At 37.2% G+C, this 16,276-nt stretch overlaps 1 protein-coding gene across 9 annotated transcripts in view; it reads left to right on the plus strand.

Moving 5' to 3' along the window:
• LOC139136172 (oxysterol-binding protein-related protein 8-like) overlaps window positions 1-16,276 on the plus strand; it is a 121,235-nt gene that overhangs the window by 813 nt on the left and 104,146 nt on the right. For 3 of the 9 annotated variants that reach the window (XM_070703952.1, XM_070703960.1, XM_070703984.1), the window contains exon 1: window positions 15,838-16,119. The exons of the other annotated variants lie outside the window; for them this stretch is intronic. The gene's annotated coding sequence lies outside the window, so the exon portion shown is untranslated. Of the gene's footprint in view, window positions 1-15,837; window positions 16,120-16,276 lie in introns of those variants that run through there. 9 annotated transcript variants of the gene reach the window in all.

Below are 16,276 nucleotides of genomic sequence, written 5' to 3' on the forward strand. Positions count from 1 at the left end.
CTCGCTGTCCCATGCCCTGATGATAATTTTCCCTGCGACGGTTTTAGTTTTTTGCCACACTTAAAATAGCGCGCGGCGTGATTCATCCGATGCAAGAATGATCTCTCTCCTTCCAAGGGTACGGTACAGCGAAGGTTGATAACCCGAATTGTTTCATCGTGTCTGCATGCATAGGTCCTTGTTTAAGTCCTTGAATTTGTCTCAGCATTGATCCCAAAATTTTATTACTATATTCAGATCGATAAATCGTTCAGCTGACCACGTCTCCTCTATTTTTGGCGTGGTCCTGTAAGGACACAGAAGTTGGGTGACTCATCCATAATCCATTGATTGTCCGTCAGAAGGGTGTATCCCACTTATACATGCACTACAAAAAATCCAAACACACAAAAAACCAAACCAAACCAAAAAGACCAAACAAACAGACCCAAAGGAACTGAAAAGCCAGACATTGAAGGTTTTATAACCACCCTGCCACTTTTCTGGTGTTGCCCAGAGCAATTGTTAAATAGTATGATTAACAGGTATACGTAATCCATGAAGTAAACATTGATATCTATAGTGTGCAGATCAATTGTCACTTTGCCACAAATACAACCAATCCTTGTCATTTCCAAACTTCCAAACTTTTATTATCATACAGGGGCTTTAAGAGATTTTAAAATTTAATTTAATAGTTTAGAAAGTAATATCACATTTACTATTATTACTGTTCAGAAATCAAATAATGAATAAATAAGACATGTACCTGTGCTGTCACAGTGCTATCAGATTAAATATTCCCTGCATTTATTTTGCTTAGGTTTGCATGCATAGGTTTAATTTTAGCCATAGTTATGTTCTTTTTCCAAGCATACATTGCCTTTTTATAGCTATTGAGGAACCCAGTACAATGCCCTGGTAACCCTGGCAACATACCGTATACAGGCTCTACCCACCTTAGTAAATACCAGGAGTATACATGTAACATCTCTTTTGAAAACTCAACAGGATATCCGATATCCGTAATGCTTTGCTTCCAAAGTATGAGACACTAATCTATAGATCTAAGAGCAGAAGTGGAGACATGACAAACTGGCTTTATACTGGCACTAGTATGCTTTGGTTGGATGTCTTTATGTACCTTTGGTGTGGTTAATTTGACCATTTGAGAGAAGTTTGATTTGAAAGATTTGTCATCTTCAGACTGACTTGTCAGCGTCTACAGGTTTGACATCCCAACAAGCTTAACTCACACAAGTCAAGCTTGAAATAAATGGATGATTTTCAGATTACTAGTAAAAGTGTAGACTCTGGTATGTAGACATTAGAAGGGAATTTGACCCCATGTCACATTGCATCCTACATGTATGAAACATAGAAGTTGGAATAACAGTTTTAAATTTAACTTACCAACTAAATCAACCCCCTTAGTAGTTGAATACCATCCTGTCGGCATAAGGTAAATCAGAAAATTTTGCTTCAAATTTTGAAATTCACAGTATTCATGACATCCATTACCGCTTATCTGTAGACATGACTTGACATAACACGTTAAAAACCAGTGCCAATGGGAAAGACCCTATGGTCGGGTAGTTGACTTATTTCACAGTTTACATTTTCTAAAATTTTCACACAGTGACACTGTGTGTAGCGTGAGTCAGAAGCCTTGTGGAAGTTTGAAAGGACAATAGAGCTGAAACTTTCTATAATACTAATAGTTTAATAAATTTTGTTTGAGCAAATGTCTTTTCTGCCCAAGTTCCCTTTATGTTGAAACACAAAATATGACTTGCCAATGCTATGTAATGCACACAGTTAGGAATTGTTTATAAAATGCATTCTAGTCTGTACAACGTACATACGAAAATTCAGTTGTCAACAATAACATTTTTCTTCACATACATACACGCTGTATTGCAAGTTGAATACTTTGCAATTCAATGTGGTTTTGGGAGGAGAACGAAAATAGTATTTATATTTATAACACAAGTACTAGACTATAGACTACAGCAAATGGCAGTTAACATTTATTTTTATCCCAAATAAGATGTATTAGACTAGTAATATTAATAGCATTTCAGGCCAATGGGTCAATGCACTTATATTTTATAATGTACATGTAAGTGTTGGTAGATGAATTCTAGTTGGCATCAAAATTCCGTTATCAACAATAACACTGGACATACACAGTCTGTGTTTTACAAATTGAGCACTGGGCATTTTGATATTATTTTTGATACGGAACAAAATATTTGCAAAAAAAATACCGGAAAATATAAGTTAAAGGGACTTTATTCCTCTTTCTACCAGGCTCCACAGACAAACCATAGAAATAAATACCACTTGGGAGAAAGAGGATTTTAATCTCAAAACTTCGACGAGAAACCATTTTGAAGTGACAGTCTTTGAACAAAATATTGGAAAATAGAATTGAAATACTGATTATACATTACAGAATGTGTGACTTGTATCATGGTTAATATCGTGAACATTACATCATATAATTTGATGTCGTACACTTTACGTAAACTTTGCTTCTGGTACATGTAAGGGGCATACAGGTCCATTTTCAATGTTACCATGGTTTCTGAGTCATTTCCCCAAGATCATGAAGTTCACCATTTATAACTGTGCAATCATACGTCACGCACTGTAGCAGAATATCTCCTGAATAATTCCTGAACAATTCACCGATTACCCCACCATTTTTCACCAACCTTTCCTCAGACCTTAGCAAATACAAATAGTCATTTTTATTCTGATCTTACTGGTACACGTAATTCCAATTTAGGTCAGCAAAGTCTGTTTGAATTGAGAGCACAAGATGAAATGCACTTTGCAAAGTAATTGCATAGTACAAAGGATACCATATTCAGTATTTAAAATTAATTATTTAATAATTTGTCTATGCCAGCATCAATCAGTCTTCATAATTATATTGATTAAATATTTCACCTTTCAATTTAGAAGAAATTTGTATTCATTAGACCGATAACACTTTCGTTTCCTCCTGACTGGATGCAGTGTCAGGTTTTCTTGTTTGCTTGATATACAAGTCAATTGTTATACTGATGAGGGTGACCCTATTATTATTTTCAGTTTCTCATCTCCAGAGGAATACTCAGGCAGGGCGGGCGGGCGGGCGAAATAAAAAAAACAAGTACCAAAAACCCCCTTATTTGTTTCAGTTCAATGTTCTGTCCATTCAGTCGCTGCAATTTCTTGCCTTTCAGTTCAGTGTTCTCTCATTTTAGTCTCTACAATTTTTAAGTACATGCTAGGGTGATTGCCTCAGAGGCAGCGCAAATAAAACGTTTTTTTTTTTCATTTTCATGTCAGAGCTGAAATTTATGGTCGGCCGGGAGATGAGAAACACAAAAATTAAAAATGTCGCCCTGATTGCCAACAACTTGTCAGACCATGATCCTTTGCAATTATTAAAATTTCCTGCTAGGCTTATTATATCACCTTTACACAACAGACATGATCTAAAAGTCTATTCAGCAGAGTAACTGGAAGTTGCTTTTCCCCTTTTCAAAAAATTTCTATAATACAAAAATTTCTAAAATAATTTATCTTAAATGTATGCTATAAAACATTCAATTAGATCTTATTGTAGTTCAAAATCAGCATAAAAATTCAAGTTCAATGAGAATATGCCTCTGGGACAAATCTTCAGACTCAACCCCTATTGATCTACCTCTTGTGGCACATTTGGTAAACAAAGTTTTACCGTCCTTTTTTTATTAAATTACAATACTTCTCCATAGAGTTAAAGCGCAGTGGTCGTTGCGCTGCGCGTGCGTGATTTTTTTGTTGATAAACATAAATTTTTGTAAACATAAGTCTTCTCAACTTCAATAGGAGTGAGATGGGAGCAGTCCCCCACTTTGTTAAGGCCTTTGTAAGACTCAACATCATGCAATAGTAAAATATTAAGATCGGAAACGAACTTCAGTGGTGTATTTCTATCTATAAACTCGTGTAGAGCTACGAACACTGGGACATTACACTCAGCACATTATGTCGCTGCGTTTACTGCACGCAGACACAGTGAACAAAAAGGTTTGATCGAGCGCAATCACGCTGGTTGTACACAATGCTATGTACAGCACAGTGAAAATACATAACTAAAATGATCAACATTGCCTATATATGTAGACCAGCAACAAGCACAATGCCTAACACAAAAATTACACTCAAGACCATGATCGGCAAGCCAGAGCAGGACACGGGAGATCGATGTTGTTGGGAGACGGTCACCGCGTTGACGTACACGGATATAGAGAATTTGGTCCCACAACGTACCGGCCCGCGACGACTTGGCCACAACCAACTGTTGATCACCATGTCTTACTTCTCCTAGTATTACGTGGTAAGAAATAGTAAAATGACAGGAAACAATAGACAAAACGAGCAGGTTTTCGCGGCATTTGGCAGGAAAATTGCACGGCTACACCGTGCATAGACGTATCGAGAGATCCTGTACCCCGGTCCTGTGCACGGTCATGGCAGTGTTCCAACCGCTAGCTGGTGTAGGCCTACCGGTGCTGGGCAAACTTCGTTGTTGTACCTCCTGATTGCCAGGTAGGTCTGAATCCTCTTTCAAGTGAGATAACCCCCACATAACAAGAAGACCTATGAAAGGTGCTTCGCTTGACTTGATACCTGTACTCGGAATTCTCGTTTGCACCCCAAAACGGGGTAAACTTTGTAGTTGAGTTGGATTCTCCACAGCCGAGTGTAGCGCGCCATAACCCGGTTTGACACGGACGTTCATACAGAGCACGGAACGGAACAGATGCAGAGATGCTTGTTGCTGCAGCGGGCATTGCTCTGCGAGTTGTAGATTTCTGTATTTTGGGTTGTTGTCTTTGTACTCCTGTCGGGCCTCTTGAAATGAAAGCTCTCGTCCTTGCTAGCGATGTCGAAAACTAGAGCCCGGTCGTTGATAGTCTGTTGGCGTATTCATGCGTGTCATGCGTACGTCTAGCTCTATGGCTCGAGCGATAACAGTAGCCGAGCCCCATTCAACTGATTCAAGAAAATCATGAGCAAATGTGATCTCAATCCAGCGTGCAATTATTGTTCAATATTCAGCAGATATTTAACTTAGATTATATTAATTGACCTTTTATTGCGTGTTACATTTGGTTAGTTGGTATGCTTGTGACAGATCAGCCGCCATTTTAACAAGCGGCAATATCGCAAACATTACAATCAACCCGTAACATGTGCGGCGTTCTTGGATTTGTTTACAACAGAGGGGGACCCCCTCAGGAGGATGCGCAGCGCGACGACCACTGCGCTTTAACCATAGAGCCTGAACAATACATGTACATGTATGGGGCTATGATTGGCAGCCATTTTGAATTTCTGTTGAATATTTGATTAGTTGTTCATACGTACCAAATTTTGCACCATGACCATTCATCAGAAAATTTTGAATTGGAATGATTTGAAGTTTTCTAATGGAAAGTTTGAGCAAAAGTTTAAATCTTTCAATTTCAAGGTGCGAACCTCAAGGTACATGTATGTGTGTTACATTGTGATCATCACAATGTATACCACTGTGACTAAAATAAAAACACACTACTGTTATGTACAGTATTAGTTACAATATTAATATCACTAACCAGGCTTTTTCAGTAATGATGACAGATTTTTTGTTTGTCTTAGCTGTATGTTACCGGTACATGTAGGTCCGTGTCCTTTATGTTCCAGTGAACTTTATAGGCCTTCAAATGAGTAAGTTAGCTGAAATGATAAAGTGAAAAATTGTGCACTTTTCTGATTTTATCCAACTTGATTAAATAGCGACAGATGAACTGAGCAAGCAGAGGGGAACTTAGTAGTGGGTGCTTATGTACTACCTCCTACATTTTCCATTTGAAGTAATCCTGTGAAATAATAATTCTGAGTACCCCTACCTCCCTCCCCCTACTTTACCATATATCAATCCAAAAGCCTTAGAAGTGAAGTGCAATGAATCACATACTTGATAAAGGAGGACAGTATTAGTTACACATTATTAAACAATAACATTGTATTGCAAGAGTTTATTTGATAAACAGCCCATACATTCTCTGAAAGAATAACTGACCGGTGATTTGGGTGCCAAGTTACTATGAGATACATACCAGTGATGTCAAGGACACTCAAACTGAGTAAATTCATGGGATCTTTGTGAAAATATTACTCCTGCTAAGTTTATAAAATGTTCATATTTGTTGTACATTTAGCCTGTGAGTGAAAAATCACAAATGCCATAATTTTTTTTTCTATCACTACACTTTTGGCCATGGATTTATAAAACTAGCATTACAAACAGAATTTCCTGTTTTTTATGAGGGAGGGGGTGTTAAGCTGTATGTCAGTTACATTGCATGTAACACACTGAAATTTGCAGTTTTTTGAAATAACCTAGGTGCAGACAACTCAGCAACACTACATGTATACAGACACGACCATGTATGCCTGTCCATATTGCATTGGTGTAGATATTGCCAGCTTTAGTCCGATAAAAATCATGTTTACAATATCTCTGTTTTCAAGGACCTTCAAATATTTAATCTGACGCTAAAATGCACCATACAGGTCTTGTAGTGCTTCGCTAGTTGACCTGATTATGAAATATGAACTTGGCAGGATAAGGGTTTCAATGAGTGTGTAGCAGATGTGTACCAAGTTCTCTTTGAAGCAGAAATGGTAAAAATACAATAGATATAGGCAAGTGAAAACATAGAGTTAAAAGATTTGTAGCATTTAGAGAACTTTGATCTGTTCAGCAATTAACAATTTCTGTTGTCAGTTATTCAGTGTTCATCATAAAAACATGAAGTCAAAAAGGTCAAATGAAAATTAAAACAAATATTGACACACACTCACAACTCCTGTCGGTAACCAGCGGCAACCGCAATGTCACAAAAGCTGGTTCCACTCAAGAAAAATCGCCAGTTAACCATGTTTTTATCGTGTACCAGATTAATCAATATCATGTGAACTTAATTTTCATGATTGAATAACAACATTACTTTTTCTTGGTGACCTATTATTTTTGCTTCGCCCAAAATTCATGCTACGTACATTCATTGTTGTCATTGCAAATTGGGTAATTTGTTGTTTTTTTATTTTCTGTCATGTGTGTTTGCATGTGAAACCAATCAATGTAAAACGTTTTTCTATAATTTAGCTTATTCATTCAAGTATATTTGAGGTCGTGTTTTGATTAAAAAGTGTGGCATGACATCGGTAGCATTCTGCAAATTAGCAAAATTTCTGTTTCTGCATGTATGATGTAGGGTGTCAATTTCTATATCATAGAGAGCGGGGAAAATGCATCTCTGTAGGAGACAAGATACATGATATGTAAAAAAATAGTGCAGATGACCCTTGCCCATAACTCATGCGGGCATCTGATTTCAAAATGTTTTTTATTAAAAGGTAATTGATTTCTTTTACAACCATAAAATCATTGAAGTGATGCTGTGCCCGCCTTACCCTCTGTGAAACAATAAATTGTAGGTGTGAAGCAAGATACATGTAGGTTTGTCAAAGTTGTAAGCTTGTCGACCAGATCTGAGGGGAGCCAGGGTCATCAAACTTTATGGACTCTTTGGTTTTGTGAAAATTCCAGTATGATTTTGACCAGAAATCCCTGATAATTGCCATTTTGGTGATATGAATTGGTAGTTGTGGTGTGGTTCCCTACTGTGTGAAAACCTTCTATATGAGACTGATTGGAACAGGATTACTATGACGAGCTACATTTTGCAGGTATTGACAGCAACTTTTTGACCTGCTAAAGGTCGTAGGTTAATTTATAGGTCAATCTGCTTATGAATATGGTAACATTCTGTCAAAATTTTCCGGGAGAACACTTGCAGAGGTTCAGTGAAATATTTCGTTGGCCAGCAGTGAGTGATACGGTAGTTTGACATTCGTATCTGGGTCACTGACATTATTCAAAGTTAGTAAAAATATTCAGGTCTTGTGTTCTGCACTGCACATGATCACAGGTATATATATTTTTTCTCAGCTCTTCAAAGTCACTGCAGGAGTTTCTTAGGGATTCAGGGAGTTCCTTCATACAAAGTCTCTGTAGATAATTTTATTATATAACAGACTGTAGTTACAAAACTCCAGAGGCAAATGGGAAGAACGTATGTTCTGTAAATATGCTCACCACTTCAGTGTACCTTCGTCGTCAGTGTTAAATAGCGCCCCCAGTGGTCATAAACATTGTTGCATTTGAATTTCGATTTGATCCTTGGAAAACTCTGCCAAGATAGATTGAACATCTCATGGTAATTGGTTTCCTTGTAGCCTGTTCATCCCCAATTCTGTGTAAGCAGGTCCACAATCACTACTGATAACAATGGGTTTGGGCCATACCATTAGGGCAGAAGGGATTAAATGATGAGGTTGGCTATTATAACGTTAGTATCAATGACATTGTACCTGTACATCTTTTTATTCCAATCAAAGAGGGAAAATGGATCGGCAAATCTTAGCAAATATTCAGAAATATTTTGTGTAGAGGTCTTAAAACTCTGAATATCATCCCCAAACATGTATGGGCAACTTCTTCCTTTAATATTGCTGTGATGTTTTGTACTAAATTTATTCTGCTGTTTCAAATACATGTAGGGTAAGACTTTGCTGGTTAGATTTCTAGGATGCCAGACTTTATGAAAAAGGGAGGAAATTAGACCCTTTACATGTAAGAACCAGAGAAGATGATCACAATTTACAGACATCATAGCATTTTCTACCTCAACTCATCGATGGATAGATATCTGTCCAATATACTTCACAATTGACATTCACCAGCTAGAAGTCACTTCTTCAACAATCATATATATAGGTCTGTAACTCAGAATAATTCACTGTAGCGCCCTCTAGTGGTAAATATGTAAATTGCTCTCGTTTTGGTAGTTTATCTGATTACATATGCAATATATTTCCTTTATTTTGAATCTCGAAATACAGTCAAGACAAAAAGTCAACTAGTCACTCCTAAGCTGATGCAATTTACAGCAAAATTTGAAAGGCTCGCTGATTAATAATGATATGGGAATTCCTATCACCGTCACTCTGAGGGACAATAAGAAGATGGCCAACACACCCTCAGCTCATAAATCTAAGACTCCTTTGCCACAAGCTGCTGTCATGCAAACATGGTTTCTTTGCAAAGCCTACGATGCAAAAGCTGTCTTTTGATGAAATGATCGATCAAATTTCATCAGTTAGACATCAACATTGATCACGCATTGGGTGTGTGACGTACACGTATTGTATTTGTAATAAAGTATTCATGGATACTGTGTGCAGTGAATTTTTTCTTAGTCCCCACGGACACCGTCCGGGGGGACTTATAGGTTTGGTCATGTCCGTGCGTGCGTCCGTGCGTGCGTGCGTGCGTGCGTGCGTGTGTGTGTGCGTGCGTCCGTCCGTTCACACAGATATCTCAGAGATGCAAGAAGCGATTTCATTCAAACTTGGTACAAGGATTACTTCATATGTCATACAGATGCACGTCGATTTGTTTTTGGATACGATCCAATATGGCCGCCAGGCAGCCATTTTATTACAATTTTTCATGTACAGAGCCATAAGTCAGACATGTTTCAACCAATTTTATTCAAAGTTGGTACAAGGACATTGACCAATGTCATAGATATGCACGTCAATTTTCTTTGTGATACGATCCAATATGGCCGCCAGGCGGCCATTTATTATGATTTTTTCATGTACAGAGCCATAACTCAGACATGTTTCAACTGATTTTATTCAAAGTTGGTACAAAGACATTGACCAATGTCATAGATATGCACGTCAATTTGTTTTGTGATACGATCCAATATGGCCGCCAGGCGGCCATTTTATTATGATTTTTTCATGTACAGAGCCATAACTCAGACATGTTTCAACTGATTTTATTCAAAGTTGGTACAAAGACATTGACCAATGTCATAGATATGCACGTCAATTTTTTTTGTGATACGATCCAATATGGCCGCCAGGCGGCCATTTTATTATGATATTTTCATGTACAGAGCCATAACTCAGACATGTTTCAACCGATTTTATTCAACATTGCTACAAGGACATTGACCAATTTCATAGATATGCACGTCGATTTGTTTTGTGATACAATCCAATATGGCCGCTAGGCGGCCATTTTATTACAATTTTTTCATATACAGAGGCATAACTCAGGCATATCTCAACCGATTTTATTCAAATATGGTACAAGGACATTGACCAATGTCATAGATATGCACGTCAATTTGTTTTGTGATACGATCCAATATGGCTGCTGTGTGGTCATTTTGTTACGATTTTTTCATATACAGAGGCATAACTCAGGCATATCTCAACTGATTTTATTCAAAGTTGGTAAAAGGACATTGACCAATGTCTTACATATGCACGTCAATTTGTTTTGTGATACGATCCAATATGGCTGCCAGGCAGCCATTTTATTACGATTTTTTCATGTACAGAGCCATAACTCAGACATATTTCCACCAGTATCATTCAAAGTTGACATTGACCTATGCTCATCAATTTGTTTCACGTCATGTAGCAGTAACATGTCAATTATTGAAGTTTCGTAAGTAGGCTGATATGTCAAGAAATATGTACTGCATCAAATTCATGAAACTTTATACAGATGTTAACTGATGTTAAGCTCACATTGCTTTAACATTGAAAAAGACATTTATCAGTGTCATTTTAATTAATTTGTAATTGCATAAGTAATGAACTTTCCTAATTAGGGTGATATAGCCACAAATTAATACAACGTCAAATGTGATGAAACTTGATACAGATGTTGATCTCATAGTGTTGTAAATACTGCATCAAACTTTATGAAATATGGTACCAGTGATAATCTGTTAAGTGTTAGAATTGTATGCAAAAATGTTTTGCAACATCCTGTTGATTAATTCCTAGTTGACTCATTTTATGAACTTTAGGATGGTGGCCTACATTGATTTTATGTTTTCATCACCATGGAACTCATTCTTGGCCATTGAGCGCCATCTGTATCAAAGTATTTTTATCACAGACCTAATTATGAAGAGGACTCTATCCTCTCTGAGGACATGTAATCAAAGTACTCATTATTAACAAGTGGGGACTGTGTCATCAACGATGACTTGTTCTTAATCTGGCATCGACAACATCCAGTTAAGCAGATGTTCGAGTAAAATGTCACAATTTTAATTGAATTTGTTCATGAAAAAATGTGAATGACACCTTTCTGTTGAGAATACTTTGTTCTGAAAAAGTGCCTTCAACATTTCGATAGATCGCTCTTTGTACATGTAACTGTACAGGTATAGAAAAACAAAATTCTTACAAGGTAAATTTAATGGAAAGCACAGAATACTTGTGTTTGACCAGAACTTATTCTCATTCCTCAAAATTGTCCAAAATAATTGCTTTTTCGCCTGGCCATTCTAAATTAGGAAATGTAGTGCGATTAATGCATATCACCAAAAGTATCAGGTTTAACAGAAACTTGGGCTAAATAACCTGTACACTGCTGTTGTATGGCCCAAACACTTTGTGATTTCATTTTGGATAGCAGCCATTTTGAATTTCAAATATCCATAAATTTTGGCCAGACTTGCAGCGATTTGGAAGCTGTTATCCAATTGGTTGGCAGAATCTCACTGTTATAATTGGATAATACAAATAAACTACCTAAGTTGCTGTGAATAGTGAAAATCAACCAATCAGATGTAACCTTGCAAACACAAATCAGCCATAAAGTAAACTTTAGATAAACTCATATCTCTTATACAATAGTACCAAAATTCGCATCATTTTTGGTGACAGTTGACTTTAATTTTCAATTTGAAGGAGAGTGGTGAAAGTTTTCTTGAGGAAAGTTTGAGTACAAGTCCAAATCTTTAACTGTGGGGGTGCACTGACAGAAGATTGATTTTTCTCATTACCAGGAAAGGACGTCAGGGAGACACCCGTAGTTGTATGACTCATCAATTTAGTCATTCATATCAGTCATGTCATTTTACCTTGAAGGAACTGCTTTGTAATCCAGCCATGATATATGATACTTAATTGATTTTGCCCAGGGTCTGTAATAAATAATGAACCATAAAAGATGGCTAGATTTCAACACAAACTGTTCTTGTTGTGTTATGTTGTCACGATGCATCTATTTTTTATCTCAGTACAGAGAAATCATTTTTCGTGATTCAAACGCAACAACTGATTACACCGACATTTTCTGCATCTGTGTTTAAAGATAACTATTTCTGTCGTTTGCGTTAATTGTGTATCTTGAGTAAGTTAATGCAAAGCTGCGCACTTTTTCCCCAGGCGATTTATACAAGAACTCTGTTTTCTTCTTAGAAATGTGTTGCACTCAGCTAATGGCTTTTGGTGTGCATGCATGCTACCAGGGGTAAAATCCAGGGTCCTGTCTGGGCACCAAATTCACTCTGAAATTTAGAATCGCATCCGACATTTTTATCAGCAGGAGAGTTGCACAGCCATTTTGTGCTCTATCCATTACACTTCAGGTATTCTTTCACAATATGTCGTCTGCTAGCCAGGCATAGCACAGTGTAATTCGCATGACGGACTCACATCTTTGTTACAGCCCTTCCCTTGTTTCTGTTCAGTGAAAGTGATCAATAGGTCAGTTTGATTGAAGGTCAGTTGAAGGTCAGAATCTCTTCATCTCAGAGGGTAGAGGTTACTTTGATTGAAGGACAATCGAAGGTCAGAACTGTTGATTTCAGAGGGTAGAGGTCACCTTGATTGATCAAGAGTGTTGCTGAAATTGTATGTATTTTGGTATTAAAGTTCCATTGAAGTTGATCTCAGAGCTCAGATTATTATGTTAAAAACACTAGGGCTTGGTTTGTGTGGAGTAGAATTTCAAGAAATTTAGTCAAAGGTAAGAGTGTTCGAATTGTGAGAAGTGAGGAAAACACAAAAGTAAAACTAAAAGTTTTTAGATTCAATCTTGAACTCAAGAGATTATATTCAGACTAAGAATGCTCCTTGGGATTGGTATTCAGACTCTCAATTTAGTTCGCACCTCGAAGGTTAAAGACTTAAACTTTTGCTCAAACTTTCCCTCAATCATTCTCTTTCCAAATCAAGAATAAAAATTGGGGGTCACCATGCAAATTTTGTTACGAGAGAAATAAATTACCCAAGATTTACTGATGTTTGAAATTTAAAATGGCTGCCATCCCTGTGACAACTCTATGGGGGAAAATAAAAATTCCAATTTTAGAAAAATTAAGCTGGTGAAATGTTTTCTTACACCAAGAGCTTTGAAATGAACCCCCACAAGTGATAGATCAGAAAAGAATTGTAAAAGTTTGAGAGGCCAAATGCCTGTTCCCAAGCCGCCTTCTACCTTAAGTAGTTTTAAAGAAATCTAATGAGAGGAAGACTTTTAATCCGATAATTGTAGTATTGTGAGAGAAAGCGATGACCCTAGGGTCTGTGGAGGAATGTGGCTTCACATGTGAAGTCCATTTTTGTTAACGCACATGAATATGATACATGAATTAGTCTGGCTTTTGTGTTAGTAGTCCTCTTTTGATGGATAAGTTCAATGTCAAATAATTATCAAACAATGACGTGGTCATTTTGAAGTAAGCAAATACATAAAATAGTGATATGGTAATGAAATAAGCAAATACTTATTAACCCTTTACCTGCCAAGTTCATATTTCACCCTCAAGGTCAAGTTGGTTAAAACTAGTGAAGCAAAACATGTCCCATGCATTTTAACAAAGACTTGAAGATTTGAACGTCCCTGAAGACAGAGAAATTGTAAACACAATTTTTACAGACTGTAGAGTATCGAAATTTTTTTACCAAGCCAATTGGGTGAAAACACAGACAGTTTTGGCTCAATACCACTTTTTACTGACTTGGCAGATGGGGAAGTGATACTCTCCCGCAAGTAAAAGGTCAATAAAGCAATTACAAAATAATTACAAAGTAAACAGATATTGAAAGATCACCTGGAAAGTGGCAAATGATGGCACAGTGAAGAAATGACAAGTTGTTACAGTTACAAGTAGTACTTGTAACTTAATAGTGAAATAATGGTATTTTATAGTTAAATAATGATATCTAAGTGGTGATCTCCGCCCTTGGTAACTGTTTATTTGTTTTTCACTCAGCAAGTAGTAAGCGGTAGTAAAAAATGTGGAGGACCAGTAGCTGTAAGGTGTCATGATGTTTTCCACTATTTTTTGTTTTGCATGTCAATTGCAAGTTTTTCTTCTATTCCCTGAAGCATGTAGAAATACCCAGTACTTAGCCGGTCAACAAAGTGTTTATATATGTCAAATGAAAGCTGTTTACAAAATGTACGTTTTTGAATTCCAGTCTGGACTGCAATTTTCACTAGTCAACAATATCATGTAGAGTTTGAGTTGACAAGCTGTGTACATGTATACTGCGTATCACATCATGCTTTTGGGTGTAGAATAAGAAATTGTAGTTGACTTTAAAAAATCCACAAATACTGAAAAAAAATCACCAAAAAATTACCGCAGCTGATATTTCAACTTCTTGGTTGACAATAAAAACATTTACATGAGTGACTCTGTACTTGGAAGTAGCCATACTTTTATTTTTTGTACAAGACTACATGTAATGCCGCCAGGCGAACTGGAGTTTAGGCATTCAGTACAAGAATTTGCTAATGTGTTGTGATGCTTTTATAAGCAAACAGAGCTCAGAATTCTGTGACAAATTGCCGTCGGTATTATTGGGTGGTCATTAAATCTGGATGATTTACACTGCAATGTACAGTGCAATGTACCACAAAATAGTTCAGCTCTGGTCCGTACTTTTTAAAGCAGTTTTTTCTGAGTATATAGTTTGCGTGTGATACAATATTTAGTGAGTCATACACATGCATGCCCTCGGGGATAGGTTCAGTCGTGATATTTGAACAATGGGAAAATATGAGAGAGAGAAAAAAAATCCCTCTGGAGCTCATCCAGGTTGGTTCATTTTCTTGAAGAAAGTCCCAGCGTTGAAACTGTCAGCAAGACTAGGCAGGCCAGTGCAGGGCAACCAGTGGATGTAAAACTTTGGCAGTGTGTGTGATTTCCAGATTATTCCAGCGTTTTCTGTTTCACTTTAACAGGTTTTCTGGTATTCCAAGCATGTGCATAGTCTCAGAAGACGTGACATATGGATGAGTGCATTTAGTGTGTGGGATTAAATGTTCTATAATACATGACATTGTTACCTGTTACTTCATAAAGTCAGAATAATTTTGTTTCGTGCATAAAGCAGTTCCTTTCAAATTGTGTAAAGAAATACACAACAACGAGGCATCTGTGTATACATGTACGTGAGAGCTGTGTGCTGTGTTATTGTGGATAATTGAATTTTGATGTAGACAAAAAACAGTTGTATTTTATGCACAACACAATATGCTACCCTCGCAAGCCTAAAAATACCGCATACTTTGAATAGGGGATGAAAATACTTGTACTCGTTATTGAAATTAGAGCTAGAAAAAAATAATAAAAAGTTAAAGCTGCATGTATTATCACTTTAATTTTATTTATCTCTCATGGTTGAAGTTCAGTCTCATTCATCACTCACCTCGGCACCAGAGACAACCAAAGTTTTTATATCTAGAATGATAGAAAATTGCTATTTTGGAACTGTAGATGTTGTATGGTTACCGTGTTTTGATTGAATGGAAGTCCCTGCGACAAGGACATCCAGTGTTTGTTACAATTAGCAGAAGGCTGGGTGTTCCAAAACTATGGCCTGATGCAGTTAAGTCATTCTCAGTAAGCTAAGGGGTCTTATTCACTTGGGAAAAGTGAAGCGTAGTACTCATTACTATAGTATATACTACACAGCGTCAGCTCTGTGATCCTGTTTGAGCTCTGGCTAATGGAGTCTGTAGCCGATACTGTATAGGCGAGTCAGTAAGTCAGCGTTTCAGCTCTGTGCTATACCATCCCAGTCCCAGTCAGCTCTCGGGCGGAGTACAGCTCTGCTGGCAGTGAAAGCTGTTTCATCAGCAGATAGGAATAGCTACACAGCGTTATGATTGGGAACGTGAAAGGCAGCAGAGACTGGCATTGAAATCTGAAGGTAATATGCAAACCAGAGAGAATATATCACACGTGTATGTTTTCCCGTCTTTCCGTAATTACTTGCTCTTTACACACTTGACACATATCAGTGGATCTCGTATTTTGCAAACCGCAGTTTTACACTATAATTTGTCATATTCAACCTATGGTGAAAT

The sequence above is a fragment of the Ptychodera flava genome, chromosome 1, assembly GCF_041260155.1.
Source record: "Ptychodera flava strain L36383 chromosome 1, AS_Pfla_20210202, whole genome shotgun sequence".
NCBI classification, from domain to species: Eukaryota; Metazoa; Hemichordata; class Enteropneusta; family Ptychoderidae; genus Ptychodera; species Ptychodera flava.